The 10,081-nt window shown below is 40.8% G+C and overlaps 1 long non-coding RNA gene across 1 annotated transcript in view; it reads right to left on the bottom strand.

Annotated features, from left to right (window-relative positions):
* Positions 1–1,179: 1,179 nt before the first annotated feature.
* Positions 1,180–10,081, bottom strand: part of LOC309654217 — a 41,333-nt gene continuing 32,431 nt past the window's right edge. Inside the window, exon 2 of the long non-coding RNA XR_014260046.1 lies at positions 1,180–4,128. This is a non-coding gene — a long non-coding RNA (uncharacterized lncRNA). The remainder of the gene's footprint in view (positions 4,129–10,081) is intronic.

Genomic DNA, 10,081 nt, shown 5'->3' with positions numbered 1-10,081 from the left:
ATTATTAGACACATGCAAATGCAATCTACACAAAGGTATCACCTCACACCAGTCACAATGACCATCAGCAAAAAGTCAGCAAACAATAGATGTTGAAGAAGTTGTGGAGAATAGCGTAACCCCTCGGTCTAAGTGGGATGTAAACTGGTAACAGCCAATAATAGGAACAGAATGGCTGTGCGTTTCAAGGTAAAAATTGAGTCACCATATGATCCAGAAGGCCCACTATTGGGCCTGTCACCTGTGAAAGCCAGAATCAAAAAGACACAGCATGGAAAATCGTGTATTGCAGCAGTATTTACAATAGCCAAGACATGGAAGCAACAAAAATGTCCATCATCAGATGAACGGACGAAAAAGTGGTGCATGTACACAATGCAACATTAGTCACAGAAAAGAATGAAACAATGTCGTTAGCAGCACCATAGATGAGGCTACAGATAATCACACAACTTGAAGTAAGTCAGAAAGTGAGAGACACATATCCTTTGATATCACGTATAGGTGTTATCTAAAAATTGATAGGAATGAACCTATTTCCACAGAGAAGGACACTCACGTGTTCAGAAAACAAGCTTGTGGTTCACCAAATGGAAAGGTGTGAGGAATGTACAACGCAGGATATTGGGTTTAACAGACATATGCTAATACTTATAAAATATATAATCATCAAAGACATACCAAATACCAAGAGAGGGCTACACAACATTCTGTAATAACCTATATGGAACGGGATCCAAACATGAAAAGATATATGTATCAATGAAAGAGATTCTGTACACCTAGGACAAACACAACATTGCAATCAAATTTGCTCTGAGAAAAATGAAAATTAAATTAAGAATACCAACAACAATTAAGAAGACATAGTTTTTGGGGTTTGTCCTGGCACATTCCACTTTACTTTACAACCTACAAACAGGACTTCCAGGAAGGCTCTGTTGCCCTAGTAGCCAGAGTTGGGAATACAGAAATGCTGCCTCCTTGTGGCCGTGTCCTACAACAGCAGCTTTAAACCCAGAGCTAATGGTCATGTAATATTCACAATTACTACAGGGCTGTAAATGACACCTGCCCTCAAAAATTGTCCTGGTGCAGGTAATGGCCACAGGAATCCAGAACATGGCAAAGTTTTCAAGGAAAAAATTTGAAGAGGTAAGTTTCTCTGTTTTACTTAAAAAAAACGAAAACAAAACGGACGTAGATAAAAGCTCAATATCGGGAAGTATTAGACGCATGCAAATCCAAACTACAAAAAGGTATCACCACCTAACACTCAAAATGCCATCAGTAAAAAGTCTACAAACAATAAATGCTGAATGGCTTTTAGAGATCTGTGTACCCTCTAGTTGCTGGTCGGATGTAAACTGGTAACAGTCAGTAATGAGAACAGAATGGAGGTGCGTTGAAAGGTAAAAATGGAACTACCGTATGATCTAGTAGGCCCACTGCTGGGCCTAACCCCGGAGAAGACCAGAATCCAAAAGACAGGCTGGCAATCCTGCACTGCAACAATATTTAGCATAGCCAAGACTTGGAAATAACCAAAATGTCCATCTACAAATGAATGTAAAAAGAAGAAGTGGTCCATGTACACAGTGGAATATTCGCTATGGAAAAGTATGCAACACTGCTCTTTGCAGCACCACAGATGAGCCTAGAGATAATCACAGAATATGAGGTAAGTCGGAAAGCAAATGGCAAATATCCTGTGATATCACTCCTACGTGTTACCTAACAACTGACACATATGAACATATTTCCACAGAGAAAGACTCTCACAGACTTAGAAAACAAACTATGGTTATCGAAAGGGAAAGGTGGGAGGAATGGATACATTAAGATTAGGGTTACCATACGTATACAAATACATATTAAACACATGTATCAAAAAGACCGACCATATACCAAGGGAGGTCTACTGAACGCTCTGTAATAATTCACACAGGGGCTGGCCTGGTGGCACCGTGGTGAAGAATCCGCCTGCCAATGCAGGGGACACAGGTTCGATCCCTGGTTCGGGAAGATCCCACATGCTGCAGAGCAACTAAGCCCGTGCACCACAACTAATGAGCCTACGCTCTGGAGCCGATGAGCCATAACTACTGAGCCCATGCGCCACAACTACTGAAGACTGCACGCCTAAAGCCCGTGCTCCACAACAAGAGAAGCCACTGCATTGAGAACCCTGTGAACCACAATGGAGAGTAGCCCTCACTCACCTCAACTAGAGAAAGCCCACAGGCAGCAACGAAGATCCAACTCAGCCAAAAATAAATAAATAAATAAAATAAATTTATTAAAAAAATAGTAATTTACATGGGAAGAGGATCTTTACATGAATAGATATATATATAATGTTCAATTGAACCTGATTGTGTACACCCAGTACAAACACTATTCTACTCATTACCCCAATTTAAAAAATTAAAACGAGAAACAACAATTAATGAGACATAAAGTTATTGGGTTTTTCTGCGGCACATTCCATTCTAATTTACAACCTAGGAACACAACTTTCAGCAAGGCCCTGCCGCCCTAGTAACTAGATTTGGGAATGGAGAAATGCTGCCGCCTTGTGGCCGTTTCCCACAACAGCAGCTTTGAACACAGGGCCAAAGGTCATTTAAGATTCACAATAATTGTAGGGCCGTAAATGACACGTGTGCTCAAAAAATGTCCTGGGGTAGGTAGTGGACAAAAAAGTTCACAACACGGATAATGTTTCAAGAAAACAGTTTGAAGAGGTAAGTCTTATTCACTCTGTTATTTCAAAAAAAGAAGAACATGGATAAAAGCTCAATATCAGGAATTATTGGTTGGATGCAAATCCAAACTACAAAAAGATTTTGCCACCCAATATTCAAAATGCCATCCATAAAAAGTCTACAAACAATGAATGCTGATGGGTTGGTGGAGAAATCCATACCCACTATGCAGTTGGTTGGATGTAAACTGGTAAGAGCTAATCATGAGAACAGAATGGAGCTGCATTTAAAACGTAAACACGGAGCTACCACATGATGCGGCCGATCCCCTAATGGGCCTATACCCTAAGAAGACCAGAATCGGAAAGGCACAGACAGGCAAACATGCACTGCAGCAATACTTACAATAGCCAAGACATGCAAGCAAACAAAATGTCCATCAACAGATAAATGGACAAAGAAGAAGTGGTATATGTACCGAATGGAATAGTAGCCTCGGAAGAAAAATGAACAATGCCGTTTTCAGGACTACAGATGAGCCTAGAAATAATCATAGTACGTTAAGTAAATCAAAAGGGAATGACAAATATCCTATGATATCATTTATACATGTTATCCTACGATTGCTACCAATGAACATATTTCCACCGAAAAAGACACACATTGACTTATAAAACAAACTAATGGTTAACCAAAATGAAATGTGGGAGGATGGAAAAATTAGGATTATGGCGGTAGCATACATATACTTATGTATGTTAAATATATATAAACATATAACATATAAACTACATGAAATATATTATCACCAATACATATAAAATATATAATGACAAAACACCTACCAAATACCAAGGGAGGTCTACTCAACATTCTGTAATAACATACACGGTAACAGGATCTGAAGATGAACAGACATATGTATGAATCATTGAACAGATTCTGTAGAGCCAGACAATCACAACACTCTAATCAAATTTACTCCAATAAGAAATAGAAATTAACTTTAAATAACAAACATAAGTAAGGAGACATAAACTTCTCGGGGCTTGTCCCAGCACATTCAACTCTAATTTACAACCGAGGAACAGCATGTCCAGGAAGACTCTGTTGCCCTAGTAACAAGAGTTGAGAACGTAATAATGCTGCCGCCTTGTGGCTGTTTCCCACAACAGCAGCTTTAAACCCAGGGCTAATGGTCGCTTAATAGTCACAAGGACTGCAGGGCTGTAAATGACACCTGCCCTCAAAAAATGCCCTGGGGTAGGGAATAGGCAAGAAAATTCAACACATGACAAATTTTTCAAGAAGTCAATATGAAGAGGGAAGTTGTACTCTCTCTTTTAAAAAAAAGGAAGAAGAAAAAAAGGACATGCCTAAAGCTCAGTATAAGGAATTATTAGCCACATGCAAATCCAACCTCAAAAAGGTTTCAGCTCACACCAGTCAAATGATCATCAGCAATAAGTCTACAAACTATAAATTCTGAAGAGGTTTTAGAGAACTGTGTACCTTCTAGCTGCTGGTGGGATGTAACGTGGTAACAGCACAAATCAAAACTGAATGGAGCTCCTTTAAAAGGTAAAAATTAAAAAAAAAAAAATTGAGCTACCATATGATGCGGCATGGCACCTTCTGTGCCTATAACCTAAGACCACCAGAATCGGAAAGACAGAGGCAGGCAAATGTGCACTGCAGCAATATTTAAATAGCCAAGACATGGAAAAAATAAAGGTCCATACACAGATGAATGGACAAAGAAGAAGTGGTGTATGTACAGAATGGAATATTAGCCACGAAACAAAATAAAAAAATGGCATATGCAGCACCACAGATGAGCCCAGAGATAATCACACAACGTGAAGTAAGTCAGAATGCTAAAGGCTAATGTCCTATGATATCACTTATGTTATCTGAAAATTCATAAAATGGAAAATATTTCCATAGAGAGAGACAATCTCAGATTGAGAAGACAAACTTATGGTTAAGCCAAAGAAAAGGTGTGAGGAATGGATAAATTAGGATATTGGGGTTAACAAACATATACTAATACATATAAAATACATAATCCCCAAACACCTATGGAATACCAAGAGTGGTCTACTCAACACTCTATAATAACCTACATAGAAAAGGACACAAAGATCAAAAGTATTTTCTGTTTTCTATCTTTATTCTTCTCTTGCTATACCCATTATATGTATGTCATAACACTTTTAGTTGTTCCACAATTATTGATTATTTGTTTTTTTTGGTTTCTTTCCAGCCCATTTTCTTTTGAGATTTGAATGTTTCTCTTGATATGTGTTCAAGCTCAGAGATATTTATCCTCGGCCAGCTCTTTGGCTGCTAAAATGAAATACCAGAGACTTCGTAGTTTATAAACAACATAATATTTTACTCTCATAATGCCTGAGGTGCTTCCCCTAACTAAGGTCCTGATGCTGGTCCTAACTAGACGCTGATGTTGTCCCTAACGTAGGCCCTGATGTTGTCAATAGCTAAGGTCCTGACACTATCCCTAGCTAATGTCCTGACACTGCTCCTAACTAAGGCCATGACGCTGTCTCTAATTCCCTAAGTCTGTCTTTAACTAATGGCCTAACTTTTTCCCTAATTATGCTGTTACACTGGCACTAACAAAGACCCTGACACTGTCCCTAAGGCCCTGACATGTCCCTAAATAGACGCTGACAGTGTCCCTAACGTAGGCCCTGATACTGTCAATAACTAAGGTCCTGACGCTATCCCTAAGTCCCTGACACTGTCCCTAACTAAGGCCCTGACAATGTCCCTAACTAACACTTGTACTGTCTCTTACTAGGGGTCTCAAGTTTTCTCTAACAGAGGCCCTGATGCTGTTCCTAACTAAGGCCCTGAATCTGCCCCTAACTAATGTCCTGACAATGGCCCTACCTAACACTCTGAGGGTGGCCCTATTAATGTCCTGACAGTGTCCCTGAGGGCCTGACGCTCTTCCTAAGGACTTGATGCTATGTCTACCTAAGGCACGAACATTATCTGTAACTAATTACCTGACTCTTTCCCTAAGTAACACCCTAACTTTATCCCTAACACCCTGACACTAGTCCTAACTAAGGCCCTGACAATGTCCCTAAGTAACAGCCTGAACTGTGTCTAATTAAGTCCCTCAAGTTATCTCTAACTGAAGCCTTGACATTCTCTCTAACCAAGCCCCTGATGCCATCCCAAGCTAATGGCCTGAGCTATAACTTGTGAAGACCCAAACCCTGTCCCTAAGACCTTGACACTCTCCCTAACTTGGGCCCTGACGCTTTCCATAATAGACCAGGCTGTCACTAAATAACACCCTGATCCTGTCCATTACTAAAGCCCTGAATATGTCCCTAAGAAAGTCTATGAAGTGTCCCTAACTAACGGCCTGAACTGTCTCTTACTAAAGCCCTCAAGTTATTTCTGAGGTCCTGACAACACTGTCCCTAAGGCCCTGTTGCTGGCCCTAACTAACGTCCTGATGTTGAACATAATTGGGGCCCTGATGCTCTTCCTAACTAAGGCCTTGATGCTGATTCTACCTGAGGCCCTAAAACTGCCTGTAACTAATGACCTGACTCTTTCCCTAACTAACACCCTAATTTTGGCTCTCATTAATGCCCTGACAGTGGTCGACACAACAGCCCTGATGCTGACCCAGTCTAAGGCCTTGACGATACCCCTCATAACCTTAGATGCCCTCACTGTTGGCCTGACCCTGTCCCTAACCAAGGCCCTGACCCTCTTCCTAACTAAAGTTGTGATGATGCCTCTGCCTAAGGCACTAACACTGTCTATAATAATGCCCCAACTCTTTCCCTAACACCGTGATGCTGTCCCTAATAGCCTCATATACCTCTCAATACTTCCCTGATTCTGTCTATAACTAAGGCCCTGAATATGTCCCTAAATAAGTCTCTGACGCTGTCCCTAAGGCCCTGATGCGCTCTCTACCTGAGGCACTGACACTGTCTGTAATAATGGCCCGACTATTTCCCTAACTAACACCCTGATGCTGTCCCTAACTGAGGCTCTGAAGATGTCCCTAAGTAACAGCCTGAACTGTGTCAAATTAAGGCCCACAAATTATCTCTAACTGAAGCCTTGACATTCTCCCTAATGAAGTCCCTGATGCTGTCCCAAGCTAATGGTCTGAACTAGAACTTACAAAGTCCCTAACCCTGTCCCTAGGACGCTGACACTCTCCTTAACTTAGGACCTGACGTTGTCCCTCAGAGCCTAAGTGGTCACTAAATAATGCCCTGATCCTGTCCATTACTAAGGTCCTAAATATGTCCCTTAAAAAGTCAGTGAGGTGTCCCTAACTATCTCTTACTAAGGCCCTCAGGTTTTCTCTGAGGTCCTGACACTGTCCCTAACTAAGGCCCTGATGCTCTTCCTAACTAAGGCCTTGATGCTGTCTCTACCTGAGGCCCTGACACTGTCTACAATAATGGCCTGCCTCTTTCCCTAACTAATACCCTGACGATGTCCCTAATAGCTGCAGACATCCCACAATAACACCCTGACACTCGCCCTACCTACAGCTCTGAATCTGGCATTATTTAAGTCCATGAGAATACACCTAAGGGACAGCCTGAACTATTTCTAACTAAGTCCCTGACGGTGACCCTAATAGACTGAGATATCCAACACTATCGCCCTGATCCTGTCCATAACTAAGGCCCTGAATATGTCCCTAAGAAAGTCTCTTATGATGTCCCTAACTAACGGCCTGAACTCTCTCTTACTAAGGCCCTAAGTTATCTCTAACTGAGGCCCTGACACTGTCCCTAACTATGGCCCTGAAGCTGTCCCTCATAGCATTTACTGTCACTAAAAAACACCCCGATCCTGACCATTACTAAGGCCCTGAATATGTCCCTAAGAAAGTCTCTGATGTGTTCCTAACTAACGGCCTGAACTGTCTTATATTAAGGCCCTCAAGTTTTCTCTGAGGTCCTGACACTAGCCCTAACTAAGGCCTGGTGGCTGGCCCTAACTAACGTCCTGACACTGTCCCTAACATCGGTGAAGCTCCGATGCTCTTCTTAACTAAGGTCTTGACGAAGTCTCTACCTGAGGCCCTGCCACTGTCTGTAACTAATGACCTGACTCTTTACCTAACTAACACCCTAATTATATCCCTCACTAATGCCCTGACAATGGTCTTAACTTCGGCCCTGATGCTGGCCCTAACTAATGACATGACACTGGCCCTTACTAAGGCCTCACCCTGGGGTTGTCCCAGGCTGATGGGCAGTTTTTTCTTGTCCGCATCTCTAGCCAGCTGCCTGCCATTGGCCACTCTAAGATTCTGCGATGCAGTGGTCCCACGTGGGATGTGCCTGAGTAGGCTGACCTGCGAGAGGAGGGTCATGGCCACTCCGCCCTCCAGGGGACTGCAGCTCAGGGTAGGAATCACTCAGCCAGTGTCTGGACACGGTTCTGTGTCCTTGTTTGTTGTAAAACCCTTGGAGTTACCTCTAACATTTTTTAAATGGATCTCCCCCTCGGCATATTTATAATATAAATTATTTGCCACATTAAAATTCAGGAATGACATTATTAGAATGAGCAGGAAGACACAGGATGCCTCCCCAATGATCTATTACTTGGAGGATTTAAAATTCTAATGAAAACATTCATTCTCATCACCCTCTTGGGCATCAGTACAAGGCCGGAATCAGCTGCATTCTTCCATAATTTCTCTTTCAGATTTTTCATCATTAGTGTATAGGAATGCAAGAGATTTCTGTGCATTAATTTTGTATCCTGCAACTTTACCATATTCATTAATTAGCTCTAGCAGTTTTCTGGTGGCAGTTTTAGGATTCTCTATGTATAGTATCATGTCATCCGCAAACAGTGACAGTTTTACTTCCTCTTTTCCAATTTGTATTCCTTTTATTTCTTTTTCTTCTCTGATTGCCGTGGCTAGGACTTCCAGAACTATGTTGAATAATAGTGGTGAGAGTGGACATCCTTGTCTCGTTCCTGATCTTAGAGGAAATGCTTTCAGTTTTTCACCATTGAGAATGATGTTTGCTGTGGGTTTGTCATATATGGCCTTTATTATGTTGAGGTAGGTTCCCTCTATGCCCACTTTCTGGAGAGTTTTTATCATAAATGGGTGTTGAATTTTGTCAAAAGCTTTTTCTGCATCTATTGAGATGATCATATGGTCTTTATTCTTCAGTTTGTTAATATGGTGTATCACATTGATTGATTTGCGTATATTGAAGAATCCTTGCATCCCTGGGATAAATCCCACTTGATCGTGGTGTATGATCCTTTTAATGTGTTGCTGGATTCTGTTTGCTAGTATTTTGTTGAGGATTTTTGCATCTATATTCATCAGTGATATTGGTCTGTAATTTTCTTTTTTTGTAGTGTCTTTGTCTGGTTTTGGTATCAGGGTGATGGTGGCCTCATAGAATGAGTTTGGGAGTGTTCCTTCCTCTGCAATTTTTTGGAAGAGTTTGAGAAGGATGGGTGTTAGCTCTTCTCTAAATGTTTGATAGAATTCACCTGTGAAGCCATCTGGTCCTGGACTTTTGTTTGTTGGAAGATTTTTAATCACAGTTTCAATTTCATTACTTGTGATTGGTCTGTTGATATTTTCTGTTTCTTCCTGATTCAGTCTTGGAAGGTTATACCTTTCTAAGAATTTGTCCATTTCTTCCAGGTTGTCCATTTTATTGGCATAAAGTTGCTTATAGTAGTCTCTTAGGATGTTTTGTATTTCTGCAGTGTCTGTTGTAACTTCTCCTTTTTCATTTCTGATTTTATTGATTTGAGTCCTCTCCCTCTTTTTCTTGATGAGTCTGGCTAATGGCTTATCAATTTTGTTTATCTTCTCAAAGAACCAACTTTTAGTTTTATTGATCTTTGCTATTGTTTTCTTTGTTTCTATCTCATTTATTTCTGCTCTGATCTTTATGATTTCTTTCCTTCTGCTAACTTTGGGTTTTGTTTGTTCTTCTTTCTCTAGTTTCTTTAGGTGTAAGGTTAGATTGTTTAGTTGAGATTTTTCTTGTTTCTTTAGGTAGGCTTGTATAGCTATAAACTTCCCTCTTAGAACCGCTTTTGCTGCATCCCATAGGTTTTGGGTCGTCGTGTTTTCATTGTCATTTGTCTCTAGGTATTTTTTTATTTCCTCTTTGATTTCTTCAGTGATCTTTTGGTTATTTAGTAACGTATTGTTTAGCCTCCATGTGTTTGTCTTTTTTACGTTTTTTTCCCTGTAATTCATTTCTAATCTCATAGCGTTGTGGTCAGAAAAGATGCTTGGTATGATTTCAATTTTCTTAAATTTACTGAGGCTTGATTTGTGACCCAAGATGTGATCTATCCTG

Source organism: Balaenoptera physalus (genome assembly GCF_965194825.1).
Source record: "Balaenoptera physalus genome assembly, contig: HAP1_SCAFFOLD_2328, whole genome shotgun sequence".
NCBI lineage: Eukaryota > Metazoa > Chordata > Mammalia > Artiodactyla > Balaenopteridae > Balaenoptera > Balaenoptera physalus.
The sequence above is the reverse complement of the archived record's forward strand: the minus strand, read 5'-3'. Positions and strand labels throughout refer to the sequence as shown.